Source organism: Trachurus japonicus, chromosome 12 (genome assembly GCF_045865225.1).
Source record: "Trachurus japonicus isolate A0001 chromosome 12, Traja_1.0".
Classification (NCBI taxonomy): Eukaryota; Metazoa; Chordata; class Actinopteri; order Carangiformes; family Carangidae; genus Trachurus; species Trachurus japonicus.
In genome coordinates, this window is record NC_140918.1 from 14,949,666 (window position 1) to 14,970,022 (window position 20,357).

General features: G+C 42.2%; 1 long non-coding RNA gene across 1 annotated transcript in view; it reads right to left on the reverse strand.

The window, feature by feature from the left end:
* Positions 1 to 20,357, reverse strand: part of LOC146977280 (uncharacterized) — a 96,422-nt gene that overhangs the window by 43,079 nt on the left and 32,986 nt on the right. The window contains exon 3 of the long non-coding RNA XR_015037280.1: positions 18,476 to 18,699. This is a non-coding gene — a long non-coding RNA (uncharacterized LOC146977280). The remainder of the gene's footprint in view (positions 1 to 18,475; positions 18,700 to 20,357) is intronic.

Here is a 20,357-nt window from a genome sequence, read left to right on the forward strand (position 1 = left end):
CATGTACTCTCTATGCTCCCTTCTTTTCTTCCTATGTCAACTCAATCTTGGACCCGGAGTGATGTAAAGAGGAAATGGAAGCTGTTTTGAGAAGCTGTTGGCGCTTTTGATTTTGTTTACTTTGATTTTGTCATCATTGTGCAACTTTTATTCTGGGAAATCAACAGGTTGGTTTGAATTATCTGCAGATTTTCTTTCAAAACAAGAAGGGGGGAAAAAAGGAGCCGCTGCTAAACATGTAGTTGGTTCCATACTGAGTGAAATCTCAGACCTACAGAGGCATGAATGAGAGCACATAAAATGAATAAATACTTCCCTCTTTTGTATGTTTGATTGCAAGTTGTGGTAGGAACCTTTCGTAACCTGATACGCTGTTTGATTTGGGCTCAAATGAGAGAGAGAGAGCAACGTCGGGCAGAGGGAGCGGGGTGGGGGTAGAGGATGGTTGGGGGCAGGTATGGGGTCACAAGAGTGTCTTTTTCATGTTGCAGATTAGAAGCAGATGTCGGTGGGATTACACCGCCAGTGTCATCACTCACCCCACAGCCCTAGCTCCATCCATGCTCACAGCAGACACACACACACACACACACACACACACACACTCACACACACACACAAAGAGGGTAAGAAAAGTTTCTCAGCGCTCTCAACAGTCCATACAGTTACAAGGAAAGCAAGGAGCATCATTGACCGATGTGATGCCGCAGCCAGATGATCCCATTTTGAAGAAAATTGAATTGTTTGAAAATTTACTCAGTATGGAGGTCTGACTCTTGAACAAATCTTTCAATTGAACATGTCCGTCAAATAAATCAAATCAATTCAAAGACATGAACAAACCAGAAAAAAAAAAGATGACGCACACACGTGGTTCCCTAATGGACCACTGGAATGCATTTATTGTGAAACAGCTGCTGGAACGTGTTGTACATGGAAGTGTTTAGCCACCGAATACTGACTTATTACTTCATGAAAGTTAATCTTAATCTCGATTTTTACTTTGTTGTTGTTTTTTTACACTGGTGGATCAGTTTGAAAAATTGCCAGGGTGGAATGGATTTCATTACAGCTCTAAAAAAAAAAAAAAAAAAAAAACATGGAAAAGACAAAGCTTTTTAAAGTTATTCCTTTAGTAGGGCTGAGTCTGATTTGAAGGAGCAGAATCTGTAGTTTATGAATGGATGGCTCCAAATTGACCAAAACAAATACTTACCATCCCTGAATGAAAAGATCCAACTGACACAAATATGTGCTCCCTGACAACAAGGCACAACAAAATTAATTTGTGAATAAAGGATATGTCATTGATCTAAGGCATTTACATATTTAAAACACTGAAAATCTTTAATAAGAGTAGATAATTGTTATCATAATTATAACAAAAAGTGATTATTTATTAAAAATCATTATATACTGGCAATAGGAAGTTTTTACAGTGTCAAACCACCAATTACTATTCTATAAAGGCAGCTCTGACAAGCTGGTTTGTGCAATCTTCAAAATAAAAGCCAAAAAAATATATTTAAAATGCCATCCTCCTTGACTTTTGGCAGCCTCTTATGATAATATGTTACACTTAAGACAACGATAAGACTGTAAAGCACATCCCTCTCTCGTGTCTCTGCATCTTTACCCTTGTGTCCGCAAACCCACCCCATCCACTGACCTCAGCACTATGCGCCTCCTTGAAGTGGTTTTTGCCTGGAAGATAAATGATGTGACTGAGGAAGCTCTACAGAGAGATTACTGAAGCACCTCTGAAGGCTGATGTAGAGCCGATGGAGTCTAATCCTGAGATGTTTGGAAACTCAAAAAGTGTGTGTATGTTAGCATTTTACACAAAACAGCACGCATTCGACAAATGTGAGGAAATATTTATATGCACGCTGAGCCTCAAGAGCAGGAGTGGTCTGTTTGGTCTGAGCAGTATGATGTCAAAGGAGTAGTGTTGTGTGGTGCTGGTGCAGAGGACAGCAGCCTGGAGGCTCCACAAGAGATATATCTGTGAGGGGAAAGAGCTGAAATGCACAGTGCTTATTGTTCCTGACAGGAGCCACACTGGGGCTGTGACTACGGTCACGTCTTGCTGAGAAAATCACCACATCACAATATGGTTTTGTTATTTTGACCATTGCAACAAGGCTGTGAAGCCTGGCGGCCTTATTTCTGGCGGGGGTCAGAGGCCTTGACCAGGGGTCAAAGGTAACAATGGATCAACTATGACTGTAGGCTTTCATAAAAGATTTGTGGACATATGATTATGGGAACAGCTTTGCTTAGAGGAGAGATGGTTCATTGTACTTGTATTTGACAGAAGAAGATCTAGTGAGAAAAAGAATACCGTGTGTCATTATTAGTCTTCTTAAAATTACAAAAAACAGAGTAACAATAGTGTAAGTTATGTTAGTAGAATCCAAAAGGTCAGATCTATGGTTCAATCACGCGCTCACGCACCAAAAGTCCAGTTTTACATATTAAAGGGTGTATGATATGATCACGAAGCTCAAATCAAGCTAGTGAGATACTGATTGAATCTAATCATAATCATTAACACAAAGATGTGAGACTAAAAGACCCACGATGTCACAAGGATTGTTTCACCAAGACTTAGTTTTTATGAGATTTCTCAAATTTTCACAATCATAGGGTAGGAACATTACTGATGACAATAGCAATAGGATAAATTATGAAATATAAACAGAGATATCTTAATCTTTTAGTATAAATAAAAACCCAAAATACAAGTTAATTGAACTAACAATCACCTACATAAAGAAAACTACAAGAATACACCAATAACTAAGGGTTTTATTAGGGAGAGGACACAGGAGGTCATAAAAGGGGATTTGATGTGTGTATGCGTGTGTGCTCTGAGATCACAGAGCATGGACAGTCACAGGCTAAAGATGGGAGGAGATTTAGAGGTGCTGCAGTTGTAGCAGACAGACTAGTGGAGATTAAAGAACTTAAGATAGACACATCATCCAGAGGAGTTCAAAGACCGCATCATGGCAGTTTTTCTGAGAGGATGTCTGAAGATTGCCAAGCATGCCACAGCAGCACAAAGCTGCATCTCAGCATGCCATTCAGTCTATTTAACAGGACAGAAAAAGATCAAAAAGATAGAAAAGTGTTTTTTTTTTTTTCATAAAATTGTCATACTCAGTCTTCATCTATATTGAAAGTTGAGTATATAAATTCACTGAAATAATTCATGAATTTACTGATACAATCACTTCCCCCAGGGTCTCAGGACAGATGGTGTGTGCTGTACACTGCAAAGCCCCCTGAGGCAAATTTGTGTTTTGTGATATTGTGCTTTATAAAATTTGACTTGACATGATTTGACCCCATGGTCTGTTCAGAAAATCTGACAGGCAAGACATAAATTTCGACAGTAAAGTAAACCTCATACGCTATCTGTTCCTGACAAAGTGTGTCGGCCCTGACATCAAATCCACCCTGCGTCACTGTACCTCATTATCTTTTTGTTTTCAATAGCAGATGTTAAAACACTTCAGCCAACATAGAGTCACGTAGCAAGTTGCTCACACAACACAAGAAGAATAATTGGCAAAAAAAACTGAGACGTTAGGGGCACGAGACACAACCTAAATGCTGCTTGTCATGAGCTATATTTAGTTTCAAAGGGTAACTCTGTCCCCTCTTATCTCCTCCACTACATGGTGACTGCATGCAAGCCTTGAGTGCTTTCTGAGAACAGCCCTAGAGCCCCAAGAGCCTACTCTTGAGTGACTATCTCCATGCTCTTGACCCAGTAGTACAGCATGTAGATAGCCTCAACTATGGTAACTGATGCACAGAGAAAAAATTCATCCCTTAAAAACTCCTGTTGAAACTTTTCACAAAGTGCAGTAAATGGTTCTGGGTTGTTGTTTGTTTTTTTCAAGTGGTTTGTTTTGGCTTCTTTGTGGAAAAAGGTAAAGGTAGCAATGTGAAAATTGTAGAAAGAACTGAAGCATAGGACAGAACAGAGTTTCTTTCAGACATCAGTGTTCAGATATCTCCATAAATAATCCAGTCATTAGACACTACATTGTCCACGAAGACTATTTAACAACATGGTTTCATCATTGGCATTAACATCTGTGTGTGATATTAATGCTTCCACTGGTGCTTAACGCCAGGACATCCAACTCCCCACTGAAAATATGCCAATCATGTGCATCTTGCAAGGCTCATGCATCTTTCAACTACCATATGATACTTAGACGATGCATGAACTATGGATGATCCCTTCACCCTATGACCGAGGAAACAGAAGGATACCACTCTCTCTGAGAACTCTGAGCTTGCAAACATCATCAAGTAACCTTAAAACCTTAAATATCACTTTAGTTTGACGAGAAGTAACGGTTTAGGGACAAAACAATCATATGCTCCAACAACCTGTAGTTTTTGTTGCAGCTTAGGGCCATATTTTCATGTTTAAGTTATTTTCATTGCCTTGACCTGGACCTGTATTATGGATTTATATCCCAAATCTGCTCCCTCTGACCTACAATTAAATTTAATGAAACAGGGAAGACATCATCTTTTGTCTCTATATATCTCCCAAGTGTGTGTGAGCAAGCACAAGCACGCATGAATGTTTTTCCACCCCCTCTCCATTCTTTTCATTTTTAGCTCCTCCATGTTACTTTTCAGCAATTGAAATCAAGGTAATGACTGGGCAAGGAAAAAGAATGTTCTTTCAATAGATAATTAGGGAGATTGGTTTACCAGGGCCACTCAAAGCCTATTCAAATGCAGGGCTGAGGCCAGGCCTTGTTGTCTGCCGAGCCCAAAAGGCTCCCAAGAGAGGCATTCTCCTTGGCTTCATTTCTCAGAGCAGGTGCCTGGCAGGTAGTCAATGGACACGGCCAGTTGAGATATAGAAGAGACCCATCCCCCTGGACAGGGGGTCAACATCACAGGTCAGGGGTCATGAGCAGAGGTCACAAGGTCAATGTTTAGCACACAAGACTGTGCCATATGACTGGAAATGCATCCCGGACAGCGACCTATCAGTTCTATGACTGGATGTGTGCAGGAAGCGGAGTGACTACTGTTGTTGATTGACGGCTACCTTTCCTTTCATCTTTGTCTAAGTAGATTATCTGAATTTAGGATATACAATTCACTTTATCCGCCAATACAAGATTCTTTATTAGCCAAAATGAAATGCTATTTGAAGTCAATAGTAAAAAGATTGTGTCCCATAATTTCAGTTTTTGCATTTGAACTCGGGCACATGTTAGAAATAACAACCCATATAGCTCATAAACTGAGGGATTTCAAAATTTTCTTTTTTCAGTTAATCGTCTTGTGACCTTGATTTAGTGTCACTGTATAACTCAAAGGTGATGTGATTTATATAGTTTATTTTATTAATTCAACTTTTTAACGACATTTAGCATAAACCCAAGTGATTGATTCTTACCATCCTTGTCATTCCCATGGATTTTCTCATCATAACATCCGCTCCGACAGCTTCATTGGAGTGTTATTATTTTACGTTAGATGGGGAACGGTGGTCCCAGTTCACAAATAAATTTGCTGAGAATTTCCTCTCGTGACAAGGGCCGGGTAGGATTAGAGGTCAGAGGTGATGTGCACTCTAATTTCTAATTAAATCACGGTGTAGAAAAGTGATCTGTCATTGCCCGTAGGCTACTATTGACAAGGGCTTAGCTACCATGGCTTCACATGTACAGAGATCAACCCCCCCCCACACGCCCCCACCACCTTCAGTCACCGCCCATGGACTCCAGCCACCTTGGGCTCCCTGGCTGCACCCCAAGGGAAACAGTATATAAATGTCAATGTGCTGAGAAGCAGCTACTGAAGGAGTCACAGCCATCATACAAGGGGGAAGAACATTGAGTCCCCACCTCCTCTCCATCACTCTAGTGGTGGTTCCTGGAAATGCAGCAGTGATTTAGGGTCAGATCTTCTTTCATAGAGGTGGACCAGAGCTTCTATGATATGTAACTGAAACTCTGTTGGGTTGGCAAAATGTGCACACCCTAACCATCTCTACTGAGCGCGCATGCACCCATGCACATGTATGGGAATGATTACAGAAGTTAGTACAGAATATAAACAAATCTCAACTCTGTGTTGTACACACTGCTCAGGTATCCACAGCCCATTCTTCATTAGCATTTGTGGCAATGAGCACAGCAACATATCCGATATGCATGTCAATTTTTCTTTCTCTAATCAAATAGAAAGCCTGTGAAGTAAATATCTATTTTCTTACAGCCTGGCTGTTTACAACATGAGGGAGCGGCTATATAAACAGTGTGTGGCAAATGAGGAATTTCTTTTAACATATCAGCCTGACCAGCATATGCTAGATATAGGAAACCCATAGCATCAGTGGCTCCATATCGGCTGCAGAGGTCAAAGGCTATGGAAGGTCAAAGGTGTCATCCTCCTTTCTCATCATGAAGTGCATTAACATCTTCTCCCTGTCCCGTCTTATCCAGATGGCTGAGCAGGCCACAGGACAGATGCCCCATTTTAAAATATCTCAGGGATCCAAAACGCACCATCGAGAATAAATATGGCTCCATCTTTAGGACATCATATTTCAAAGGAATATGGATATGGATACGGGTGAATGGAGAAGCCTAAGGCCAGACTCTGTTAAGCATGCCTTAATTGATTCTCAGTCCAGTTGTAACAGCTTGCTCTTTTCAGTTTGCAATTTAACTGTTTAACCTTTCATTAATTTAAAAGACACCACCAAGAGCAAAAGTGCTAGATTTAAAGGCGTATTCAATAAATGAATAACACACTTAACATCACACCTTTGACATTAAACTGTGTTCATTAATTATGTTTCTGAAAAATAAGCCAAACCATAAACCAAAAGTAAACAGAAAAAGTAATATATCTATCACATAATGAACAAATGTTGGACGTTTTTCAACTGTGATACTGCGCCACTACTAGAATCAGCAGAGTAATTAAAGCAGGTTATTACTGTTGGCCCTCGACCACAATCCGCGTTCAGAAAAAGACAAGAAAACAGACACAGGCCTCGGAGGAAGTGACTTAAGTTGTGTGCATAAGTAATTAAATCAACAGGTCTCAGGGTGTGTATGTGGCATTCTTCCATTCTGTGTGCGAATGTGTCACTTGATAGTCAAACCCACAAGATTTATGTTGAAGAAAAGCTGGCCAATTGGCTGCGATTAAAACAGTCGGAAAAAAATGCCCACGTGTGATCATTTCTCAAGGTTAGTCAATCATCAAAACTCATCCTTCAATACCCCCTCCTCAGCCAATCAGCACACCTCATACGCAGATGGTCCCACCTCTCGGAGGCTGTCATTATTTTTACAACACCAAAACCCTTCCAGGCACGCTCGCAGGCAGACGAATGGAACCTATCCAAGCCAAACAGACCAAGGCACCCTGCCGAGAGCATTGGGTTGGCCCTCATGCGGCTTCTCAGTCATACACATGCATTTTTGTTTGCAGAGTGCAGCAGTGACTCATACACACTTTCTCATACGCACGTCCGAACGCGCACACACAAACATATACGGCACGTTACCCTGCCCGGAGACCTCTGACTTGAACCTGCTGCTCTCACTCAGCAACACATAAATCACTGGGCTCTCAGCAGCACTGCTGGCCCTCAGTGCCATGCTGAACTTGACTCCACGGGAATAAAAGTCCGTAACTGGATACAAAAACTAATCCGGGCCAGAGACAATTGCTGGCGTACAGAGACCCCGGAGGTGCTGATACCCCCCGTAACGATATGGCGTCTCTGTCATGAGACCTTTGACTTCTGCACCAAGGCGACACAGGCCTGCAAGGTGCAACTGGTCAGAGAGCACTGGGACAGGGAGAATAAGTGAGGACATGAGGGAAAAGGAGCGGGGGCGATGAAGACATAACCTGGCGAGCCGTCCTCACTTTTGGTCTCGCCATCTGTTTCTCTAAATACGTCAGCCACCCCAGCCATCACTCTGTCAGGTATAATGGAGAAGTTACAAAGCTAGAGGACTAAAAGGCTAATTTCACTTTTTTGCCATTTCGTGCCCAACCTTCTCTGTCTTTCTCTTCCTCTCTGTCTCTCTCTCACACACACACAGAGGTGGAAACACAATTACCGCACTCAAGTATAATTTTCAAATTAGTGTACACTTGAGTATTTCTATTTTATATAACTGTTGACCTCCACTAGCCTGCATTTGAGGCATTTTTGAACACTTCAGTTATTATATATTTATTACTGATGATTTTTTATGTATTAGACTGGGTATGTCCATCCATGTAAAAAAAAAAAGAAAGAAAAATCCAGACAAATAATATATAGTTTTACTGTGACTTTGAACTGGAATGAGAACTTTTATTTTGGAGTCTAGTTGCACAGCATGTTTTCCACCAGTGCACACACACATACACACACACACACACAATGCAGGATTTTCAAAACACTTCAAAGAAAATGGGACTAAGGGGAAACAATACGAGTTGATTTATACAACTCAATATCACATAAATATCAGCTATAACATGTCACTGTTCAACATACACTGATGAAACATGGTGCAGACTATAAACAGCAGTGTTTGCAGTAGTTGTACTATTTGTTGAGATCTGGTACGCTGGAATACTTCTGTGAAATTAAATCCTCTGAAGGTGTTACCTAGTTGAACCAAACACTGATGACCCCAATTACCAACAGTGATTAATGAAAGATAGAGTCGGTGAGAAATGAAGGATGCATTTGTTTGTCATGATCTTGGAGATTTATGAGGCTATGTTGAAATACAAAACTTCATTTGGACCTCTCAGTTTCCGTCTGCTGCCCTGTTAAGTCTAGTTAAGCTATTGACAAGCAGGCACCGCAAAGCCCTAAAAAACACCCTGCTGTAAATAATCCAGCGGCCTGTCCTGTAATGTGGCAACCTCCCACACCACTCCCTAACTGTCTGCACTCCTGCAGCGCACCTCTTTCCAGCTCCCCCCTCCCCGACCCCCCACCGGTTGCAGCCACAGGCCCGACACCAGCTCCAGTAATACAGGAATGCCTCTGTACTCTTCTGTCCTGATAGAGTGGCCACTGTTTCGCTCTGATAACATCAGGCACCAGGGCCTGCACAGCCACGGGGCTCCGAGACACACTTTTATGACTTAAGTATCTGGGACTGATATCTGCAGCCATCAGCTCAATACACCCTCATCACATACTTACACAGACACTCAGACACTCACTCTCCGTCTCACACACAAACACACACACACACATACACATGTCCACACAACTTCACTCTGAGTATTTGTTCTAACCCCCATGATTTTTGTGCAGACCAACACAATAACTTCCGCAGTCTGTGGAGAAATTTAATCTTCAGTCAACTTGTACTTCATTAGTCCCAAACTGGTAAATTACTCCTAATCCTAACCACTTAAACATCACTTAGTAACTTAAATTTAATCATCAACCTCTTTCCAACACTAATGTCTAACCTTAATACTGGAAATGCTAAATTTAAACCCAGTAACCCTAAACTCAGATGTAACTCTATAGGGCTAAAAAACGTATAGGCCAAAAAAATAGAACAATAAAAACGTCTTTCTCCATCTCCTCCTTATAATCATTGTAAAGATATTTAGATGAATCATAAGAGCACACACACCCACGCGCACACACAGGATGACTAGTCTAAATCAAAGAGACTTTAAACCAAGTGTGTACCAGAGCCACATCACTGCCAGACACAGACAAAAACAGCAGGGATTCTCCTGATAACACTGACTTTACAATGTCCACTTGATTAGAAGCCATGCTGAATGAATTACAGTCGAATAATTAACTTGTTCATCCACTGTTATGTTTGGCTTTTCATTTAAGAAATTCTTAAGTGTGTATCTATTCACTTGTGTAGGATTCTGTTTCATATTAGTAATAAAACATAACCTCAAGTCCCACTTACAAGTTTTTTTCTGTCACTGTCAGCCATGGGTTTCTTCACTGAATCATTAGCACCGTGTCCGCCTGTGCCAGCCTTTATTTTACCAGCTCGAAGTGGATGACGTTAAACTACCTTCCTCTTGACTGTTCCTGTTTCAGGGATCAGAAGATGATGAAAATGACGCATTACCTGGATGTATGAGCCTTTTTTTTTTTTTTTTGGTGCATACACACATGATGGAATTTCCAGATGCTGCCGGTCTTATGCTTGTTACTGTTAAGCATCTAAAAAAGAGGCCAAAGATTAAAGTCAAGATCAAAATACTATATGGTGGCTGTATTTGAGGAAAATGGGCTTCATGCATCGACTGCCATAAGAATGTCCATAAAGATAAGTCTGAACTCTGAATGCTTTCTTCTTGTGCACTTGACAAGTTTATTGTATGAATGTAATCTTAGAATCGACTTGGCTTTCAGGGATACGGGTGGATAAAGTAACATATTACAAGTTCTTTGTTTAAAAACAAAGCAGTTTTACAGCTCGACTAGAACTTACTTTTGTAAAACGGATGCATCCGGTTAATATAAAATACAGCCTTGAGCACCACTGTCACTACTTCACAAGAGTGTGAAGGTGCCACAGATAGCCTTTACTCCTGCTTGACCCAAGAAAAGGCAGCGTGTGCCTTTTGACGGACAGCACCACTTCACTCTCTCACGTTGATGGTCAGTCACACAAACAAAAAGAGGGATGAGATGAGTTTCTCAGGGGAGTGAGGATAATAAAATCAGGGTGTCTGTGTGTCCTGAGCGGGGGCCATATTTGATGCTCTAACAGAATGAAGGTCTTTGGCGGCCCAGCCTGGCAGTCTTTTAGCTAAAGCAAGCAGATTTCTTTGAAGCCTGGCCACCTTGGCTGAAGAGCCATTACTCCCGGGCTTTTCTATACATTAACCATGCTACAGCAGCACAAGTGCATTACAGGCTGCCGCCCCAGCAGGGCCCAATTGTACTCCCTCTTGTTAAATATTACCCCAACAGAGCTTTTGATTTTATTTTCATTTTTTTCTCCCCATGCCGCTTATCCTGCTCCCCTCCCCCGATCAGATTAGGATCGATTGCTGCGTGGCAGAGCTGGCCCAGACATGAGGACCAGAACAACGCTACAGCGTGATTGTGCTCCTCAGGCCCCGCCTTGGAGACTATTCAGGCGACTAAATAGACTAAATAGAATGATTTGCCCTTAGATGTCAAATTTCCTCCGAGACAAGGATGTCAATACCAATTAGATTGTCTGCAGTTGCCTTAGTTACGCCAGCCTGCCCCACACCGCCGCCGCCACCCCAACCTCTTTCCCTGTAAAGATACACTCGCTCTCTTTTAACATCTCACTCACATCTCTCTTTTTTGTAGGCAGAGTGGTGGTCTCGGCACCAAGCCTTTAGCCTCAAATCAGTTTTATGACTGGCGCTGTGCAGACATTAGGCTAACTCCATTAGCCTCTCTGAAGGAGATGGCCCGAGGGGATACTGAGGGGCCAAGACAGGACTGGGTGGGTGGGTGTATGTGTGTGTATGTGCATGTGTGAGCGTGTGTGTGTGTGTGTGTGTGGTGAAAGGGTGAAGGGGTAACATTGTCTTACAGAGTCTTTTGGCATCTCCTTAAAGGTCACTGTCTGCTGGTCCGAGGAGGCAAAAGCCCACTGGAGCAAGAACATAAACAAGAAAGAGAAGTGGGCAGAAAATGGATTAATGAACAAATGTAATTAGGAGAAAGGGAGGATGGAGAGAGTGGGAGAAAGGACTCTGTCTCCACTTAGTAGCGTGGCTCCTGCAGGCGCTTAAGTGCTAACATGACAAACAGATGTGGCCATGGCTGGCCAGACATAGGGCTCCACACACACACATACACAAATACACCTATATGAACAAACACACACACACACACAATGGTAGTTCAAGCTCACCATACAGTACACAGCCTTGCAAAAAAGCAGGAAAATATCAATTGGCTTCTATCAATAGTTGTATATAATTGTAGTATAGTGATCGCCTGTATTTTTCATAACAAATTGTTGATAAAAATGAACAAATACACAAACATACTTGGAAAAAACATACAAGCTTACGTAAATGAAAGCGGTCAAGAGATTCAGCTGCACCTGAGCCACAACTGCTTCAGCTAAGGATATACTGTAAGGTAGATCATTATAGAGCTTTAGGGACTGAATAGATTGCTATATGCAGCTTGTTTTCTGTTTGATAAAAACAACACAGCTACTCATGTTAGAGAAAGGTCTGATCTCAGTCTTAGCTTACATGCCAGATACCAGAACCTACGACCTGACATTTCAGCGTTTGATCAGTCAGGTCTGTCCAGTGATAAGACCTCTGTGTTCCTTGCTCACCAGCTACTGCTTAAGTGTCTCTGTGAAGTCACCTTGTCTGGATTTCAGCATAAAACGGCAGTCGATGCCTTATCAGAAGCGGATAATTCCCCCACAGTTTGTTGTTTACATTGCTATTGCTACAGGAATATGAAACCTTAGACTTTCTTTTCCAGGTTTCAATTAGCATCTGCAGACACCATTAACTACTGCAATTGACTAAATCAATACCTTCCCAGAAACCATCCAAATCAGCTCGAGATAAAGCAATCAGCTCTGTTTTCAGTTTTCTAACTATTACGTTAAATGTAAACAGGAGCAGATCTATTTTACAATCTTACAATTATTTAGACATAAACTGCTATTATGAGATTTCAAGCAATGTATTTCATCCTGAACCACTGGTTGAAATGTCTGAGATGCACAAGCGAAATGACCTCACTATCTGTAATACAAGCTGTTTTTTCTTAATGTTATGCACATTCTTTCCCTCAGTTTGATGTCAAAAGGCACACGATGCACAACCAGCAGACACTGGCAAACTAATGTAAGCCATGACCGGGGTTGCGAATCGCCCTTCTTTCAATACCTTGTCCTTTCTCTCCTCCTCTCTTCCGAGGGCACACGGCACCACAATCAGTTCAGTGGTGAGGAATGGAAACAGGACTTGCATTTTGAAGTTGGTTTAACCTTGCAGTGACACCTATTGCAGATGCTTTGAAATGGTTGAGAAGAATAGTTTCCGCATGGTGGGATCTGCAATTAGGCGGCACATCTGCACCAGCAGCCGTACCCCGGCATCCACCTCAACCTCCAAATCTGGCATTCTCTGAGCTTTGGTTTTGGTTGGCAGCCAACACAAACAGTTCCCACTGAATAACTGTGAATAATTTTGTGAGATGGATTTCAACATGGGCAATTAGATGGGTTTCAACGGTGAATATTTCAAGATCGCCACGCATTTCAGCCTCCAATCAATGAGGGAAGGGGAGAGATCAGGGCAGCGGGGAAGACACGGATACAAGTCGCAGAACAGGAGGAGCAGAGAGGCTGAGCAAAGTGAAGAGGCAAAGAAGCATAAACAGAGGGAACGATGAAAGGAGGGGAGGAGAGATAGTGACAGCCATGAGACAGAAATTTACAACCAGATCATCAATTAACCACTCCAATCACAATGGATCAAGCCATTAAACGTGCATTTTCTTCTAAACGACGTCCTGACTGACAACGACTACAGATCATGAGCTTGTATTGATGGCTGTTGGAACACTGTGCAGTCCTGAAGTCTGAGAAGTTCACTGTTTGTCAGTTAATTCGGCACATGTGGTCAGGAACAAAACAAATGTCTGCCCTCTCAACTTACGTACGTCTCATTAAATGCAGTCCAGTTATTTCAAGCTACAAGACTAATGTCTTGTGCTCTCCGGCTGGCATGTTTACCTTGCTCTCGTTTTTCTTGTGCTGAATAAGCACAGAATGTGACCATTAAATGTATTGCTGATGGAGAGACAAGGGGAGGGAAACATCAATATTAAAGTGAACTGGAGTTACGGCCAGCTGTATTACCTGATAGGCTACCCCTGGATGACATCATCAGCAGGTTAGATAGAGACTAAGCTATGAATTTACAGTTTAACTTGTGAATTTAAGCATGCGACTTCACAATATTTCCGTGAATTATCAGTGTTTACTTGATCACAATCCACTAATATTCCATGAGGTAAAAATAGGAGGAAGAAAATAATTCACAATTCACTTTCCCATTATCGTAACAATTAGCTTCTGTGTAATGAAAAAAACATGTGAAACAAAAAGACTTTAGGACATAGCATACTCCATAAAATCCTACTTTCAGCACCTCTGAAATTAGGCCTGAAGTCCCCCCAGAGGGGCTATTAGACGACAAATCCCTGCCATTGACCAGGTTCTGCCCTCGGCTTGTTCATGACTGACGTCCCAGCCTCTTTGAAGTCCCTCGCCACAGCAACACCAGCGCCACTTCCCACTAAATGTTGAGCTGCCCATTTCAGGACACTGGGAAACAGCAAGAGGAGGTTTAAGGGAGGAAAGCGTTCAAAATAAGCCAGATGTTTGCGTCCCGTGCTAACATGTGGAGACATGCGCTTGCCGTGGGCCTGCATTAATGAAGGTAGAGATCCATCTGAGGGGGGGTGGGAGGGGGGTCTGATATAGGCGAGGGGATGCTGTGTGATAGGCCGTGGCGCATACACACACTCACCGGGTCACATGTGCTAGCAATAAGTTAGCCTGAACAGATGGAGCTGGGCCGAAGTACTTTTGCTGAGATGAGAAATAGAATAAAAAACCAGAAAAAAGAAACATCCTCCGCTGAAAAGCTGCGACCAGATTACAATGTGGTGCTTTTGGCAATTTCATCATTCACAGAGCAGATTTCTTTTCTTTTTTTCCTGATAAAACCCAAGGTTATTAAACTTAGAAACATTTTAAAAGTTGTTATGAAGCATGTTTCTGCTTGTGATGATGATGATGTGACAACTTTTTATATAACTAATTTTACCTAACTTTAAAAATATAAATAGGCAAGAGAACATTGTTAATTTGGGCTAATACTTGAAGTTAAAAAAAAAAAAAAAAAAGATTGCTCCACAGAATTTTAATAATTAGGAGTTTTTAGAAAATGACCGTTGTGGTGCAATCAATGGATTTTATCATTCCAGTTGCTAAATTGAACTGATGCAAAATAGTGACATTAACCCTCTTTTGGCAATAGAACATAATATAGGAGAATTATATTAAACAACGCAGAGTTGTCAATTTATCTTATTATCTTGTTATACAAACTTGTGCCTGTTGTGTACCATCAGGTGTCATCACTACAGTGCTCACTATTGTTTTTGTCTGGTGGAGCACAACAGGCACCTCTAGCTTAAAATTTAACTTATCGAGATATCTATAAAAAAGGAGAGCATATTAAATCATAATGCTATATTCATGGAAATTAATTATACCCATTCAAAATTCAATGTGCTATTCCATAAAAAAAGAGTGCCATATCACTAAAACAAAAGTCCTCCTACATTTGCCATTCATATCATGTGGTATCACACCCTCTTTACAGCTATCCATGTGAGAAAATAACAGCAATTGTCATGACCTCAATAAGCTGAAAGTGTTAGCTGTAAAAGGATAATTAGTTTTTGTATGACATTTTTTGTCATGATTGTGTCGATCTCTTAATTGACTTACAGCATAAATAAAGTTCTTGTCTGCCAGCGTCTCTTTTCGTCTGCCTGCCTGTCGTCTTTGTAACTGTTTATAATATGTCAGAGGCTTTTCTCCAAGGTTCAGCTCTCAGAGGTGTGAAGACAGTGATTGCCATGCCAAGCTGCTCTGGTATTATGTCGACTCGAAGAGTTTTAGTTTGGCTCTGCGTTTTGATGATATTACAGCAGACAGCAGTGCATTTGAGAGACACTTTAGTGTAATTAGGGATCAGTATACACAAGTTACAGTAGGAACATTGTGGTGTGACTCACATCTCCGTCATGGCAGCATTGCTGCCGGGTATTCAGCAAAGCATGGGGAGTGTGCAGTGTGTCAAAACTCCCCACGTTTGGAAGTGAACAGCAAATTATGTCACAAACTGTTGGGAGATATTAGCATTTCAAAAGGAGAGAAGCGAGATGGTAGAAGAGGAAGAGGGGGAGAAAAGTGAGGGTGAATGGAAATGTAAAGATCGCATGGAATGCTCTCGCGTGTACCGTAAATGAACCTCTAAACCCCAATCTACTTCTGACAAAATCTGTTCTCTGCCCTGACACACAACCACAAAACACTTGCAGCCAGCCTGCAGGAATGCCACGTTAAGATCACAACTGCCTCTCTATAGGCTTTAAAAATAAATACTTCCATCCCAGGAGAGGCTGCGGAAATATTATACAGTCCAATAATTGAGGATCTTTAAACACTCAATATTTTATCATCCTGCTCTCTGTGATGGACTTGTGGGAAAGTGGGAATATTTGCAGCCACGATACCTGAAATATACACTAAGGCCTCATAAAGGGAAGTGTTAAGAGAGTAAGAGACAGAGGGTGTGCTTATTTTGGAAAACAACAAGAGGTTGAAAATATCACTCAAGTAGCAAGACATAAAAATGACTGCCGGGATATTCCTCGTGACATTCCGAGTTTGAACTTCATGACCCAAACACGCATCAAAAAAGGGAAGAAGAAGAAAAGTTGTAACATTTTGTGGCAGTCGAACAACTCCATGTTTAACACTTGTGCAATGTGTGACCACACTGCTGGCTGATCTCTCCCGGGCTTTCATCGGTGACACACATCGTATTAAAACTGCACTGAGGTAATGATAACCACAGCAGCATGGTTAGAATGGTATTTGAGCAGCCTAATGCCCTGTTTGTTTTCCTATGTGCTCTCCCACTGGTGCTCTCAACCCAGTGAGAGTGTGTTGAGTGCTACGATTGGTGTGTTTCTGTCTGTGTGTGCATGTTCAGAGACACTCCCTCTCCTAAGCTGGGCAGGTCTTCCTCTCCCTCTCCCTCTCTCTCTCTCTCTCATGTGCGTCCGTCTCCCTCCTTCATTCACTCACTTTCCCTCACTCGCTCTTTTCTTTCCCCTTTTACTTCCCCTCTTTATGTCTGCTTGTTTCCTCCTCCTCCTCCTCCTCCTCCTCCTCCTCCTCCTTCTCCTCCTTTCTTCTCCCTCTCTCCTCCCACAGGGGCTGTATGCATTCCTGCCAGGAGGGGCGGAGGTGTCTGTGATCCGGGCTCGATAAGGACCAGGCCTCCCCTCCACGCCGCCCTCCCTCGTGTTCACCCTCACCCCCTCCCTGGGAAAATGGGTGCACCCTCCTCCCTGGCAGGGCACTGGTTCCCCTTTGAGTGTGCTGCCAGCCGTGGCAGCAGAGACTTAACATGATTTGTTTGTCTGCTGCTGCGTGTTTGCACCAAACCCTAGCGCCAACCCCCATTACGACTCCTGCCGGAGATCCAGAGGGCTGGTTAGCTGGTACAGATCTGGAGTGGGGCTCCTGGAGGCGGGGGCCGAAGGGTTAAAGGGGTGTTAAAGAGGGTGAGGTAGGGAAGGTGGGGGATGTAGGGAGAGATCAGGGTTAAAATGAGTTTGGAATATGATCCACGGGCTGGAAACATTCAACATTTCTCATAAGTAATTCTGGCTGCTACAATGGGCTGGACTCAGCATATATGAGATAACGGGAAAACATGTGCACGCACACACACATGGACAGAAAACTTTTTCGCTAATCAGTCAGTTCGCATTCATAAAGACTGAGGGTTTTCCCATTTTCCCTTTTTTCTCTGGTGTTTTGTAATTGGCCCGCTTCCTGGTGCAGTGGCGGACAGCAGGCGCAGCAGCGGCTGCCCAGTCGGCCCATTGATCTTTCATCAGCCCATAGAGTTAAAGCTGAAGGCATGAGGGAGAGGCTGGAGAGGCAGCCCCTCTTTTTATGGCAGCCCGCTGGAGCCTGCCTAGGATTGTTCCCTGTTTCCTCAGATTGTTTTTCATTTAGTCAGGGTGCAGCGCTGTGCCACTCTGAGGAGGTGAGGTGGAGTGTTGCAGACATTTAGGGGAGCACGTAACAGCCACGGCCTGGGTAGGTGGACACAATGGTATAGCAGGGCTTGTTTGCTGATAACCTTTTAGTGTGTGTGCGTGGCAGTGTGTGTGTTTGAGTTGTTGGCCGTATGTTACTTCGAGTGTATGAGCTGCGTACGTTTCTCCTCTTTCCAAAGCACAGATTAAGTGACCGAGAGGCCTTCGGTTAGGAAGGCGTTTGGTGGAAGTAGACCTGTAGCTTGATAAGTGACTACTATAAGATGTCCACTCAGCTAATCAACACAGAGTTTCATGGTGGGTTATGCCTAATGTCAAGGACAGTTGCCATGTCATGTGTAGTTTTGAGAAAATCTGATTTTATTTGCCCAAAACAATGGCAATAAACTCCTATGAGAAACAGCAGCACCACTAATTCAGTGGAAGAGATACATTACACCCCTACACTTAATATCATTTCTCTGCGGAATCTCAGACTATTAATCAAAACCATTTTGCATTAAGAAAAAGCAGCAAGAGCTCTTAACGCAAATCAAATTTCACTTAAGGGACTAAAATTACCTTTATCAATTTGCATGAAAGCCATTGTAGTGGTCAAGACATCCATGTGATATCCAATCAGAGGCTCTAATCAGTGTGTGGGTGTGGTCCGTTGTATCCCCAGCAGTATTCCATTGATCAGAGCTCCAGCGCTGAGCCGCAGCAGCAGCAGTGCAGGCCCTGAACTTGGTCATCTAACTGATATGTGATATTAGCATCCTTCTTGGAGGCAGCTCCATGGGGACCTGGTCAGAGAGAGAGGGAGAGAAGAGAGAGAGCGAGAAACAGACTTCAGATCAGCAGATCAATTTTCACTGGACCTTGAATATTTCATGTAGGGAGTCTTGCAGCAGACACACAGATGAGATAAATAAGTGGCCAACAACCATGTCCAGTTACAAACATACACTTGATTGTGCATGCCTACAAACAAGGACACACACACACACACACACACACACACAAATAAACAAACATACACCCTGATCACACTGGGACTGAACATATTTTACACGTAAAGAAAATAAATGTCATGTTTTCCTTCTGTATGTAATAGACAAACTGAAGTGGACTATGTTGGCTAGACCAAGATGTAAAGAATATGAAGCCATGAATCAAAAGTAACTTCAACATTTAAAAAAAAAAAAATGATGCTAACCACAACCCCCAGATACTGACACACTTAGATGGACGACCAAATTCATTATAATGCAACAAAAAAAAGGAAAGAAAAATAAGACGGCCGCTGTTTGTAGTCTATGACAAGAACATTTCCGTGAGAAGATGTTGCACAGGCACGCACACACACGGCCACTTCACCCAACGGGCTGGGTTAGGGGAATCATGTCTGGATCATGTTTCTGGTCCCTGCGAACATGTGGTCAATGTATACGGCTGCAACAGTGACTCAGCCCTGCATGGTCCTAGAAGTGGACACAAAGGGGCAACGTGCTCAAAAAAACCCATTTCTACACAGAGAAATGATACAAATTCTATATCCATATATATGATGTATTCTTTCGATGGGTCCATTGTCATTTAATTCCCACTAAACGATGCAATATCATAAAATTTTAGAGCATAAACGTCATATAATTCTAAAGAAAAACTTAAATTATGCCCCATGTAAAACGGACAGTAAATCTATCCAGAGGATCGGCGGTAACAATGCAACGTCCCGACTTGCTCTGGCAGCAATAACCCACACCTGACCCCTAAACCTTCACCCACAGAAAGGATGTTGTTTCACCGACTGTCTTCAAATACTTTCCTCTCGGAAAGACATCAGTGAAACCAGAGCTTGTCAGACCTTGTATTTGTTTATTAAGTATGCTCTCGGACTGGCTTACTCCCAAGATGGCTGTAACTGAGAGATTTGTTCATGTAGGCATTAGGGCTGGCTATCAGTGGTGAATTATTTATTGAAAAAAATCTCTCCTTCCTTGACGGATGAGAGAATATGTAGGGCTGCACACTGACTGTGCCACATTTTAAAGGAATGATGAAAACACTGTTAAGCACTGCACTGACACTAACTTGAGAATAAAAAAGTGGAGCAAATCTCTATTTATAATAATTCCAAAAATACTTAACAGTGAAAAGTGGTTCTAAAAACACAAGGACGTGACCTGAAGGAAAATACAATCATCAATATTTCTTGCCTAGCACTTCACTTGTTTAATATTTGAATATTGGGTAAAAATAATCAGATTTAAACACATAGATTTCAATAATAAAGACTGACTAATAGTTTTACATACATTTAATCAAATTATCTAACGCTTTATATGTCATGTTTCCGTGTAGCTCATTAATCCAAAACTTCCACAAAGCCGCATCAGCTTGTCACAGCCTCTGTAAAATGTTTGAATGATGTATTTTTATATTCCAAAGTAAATACGAT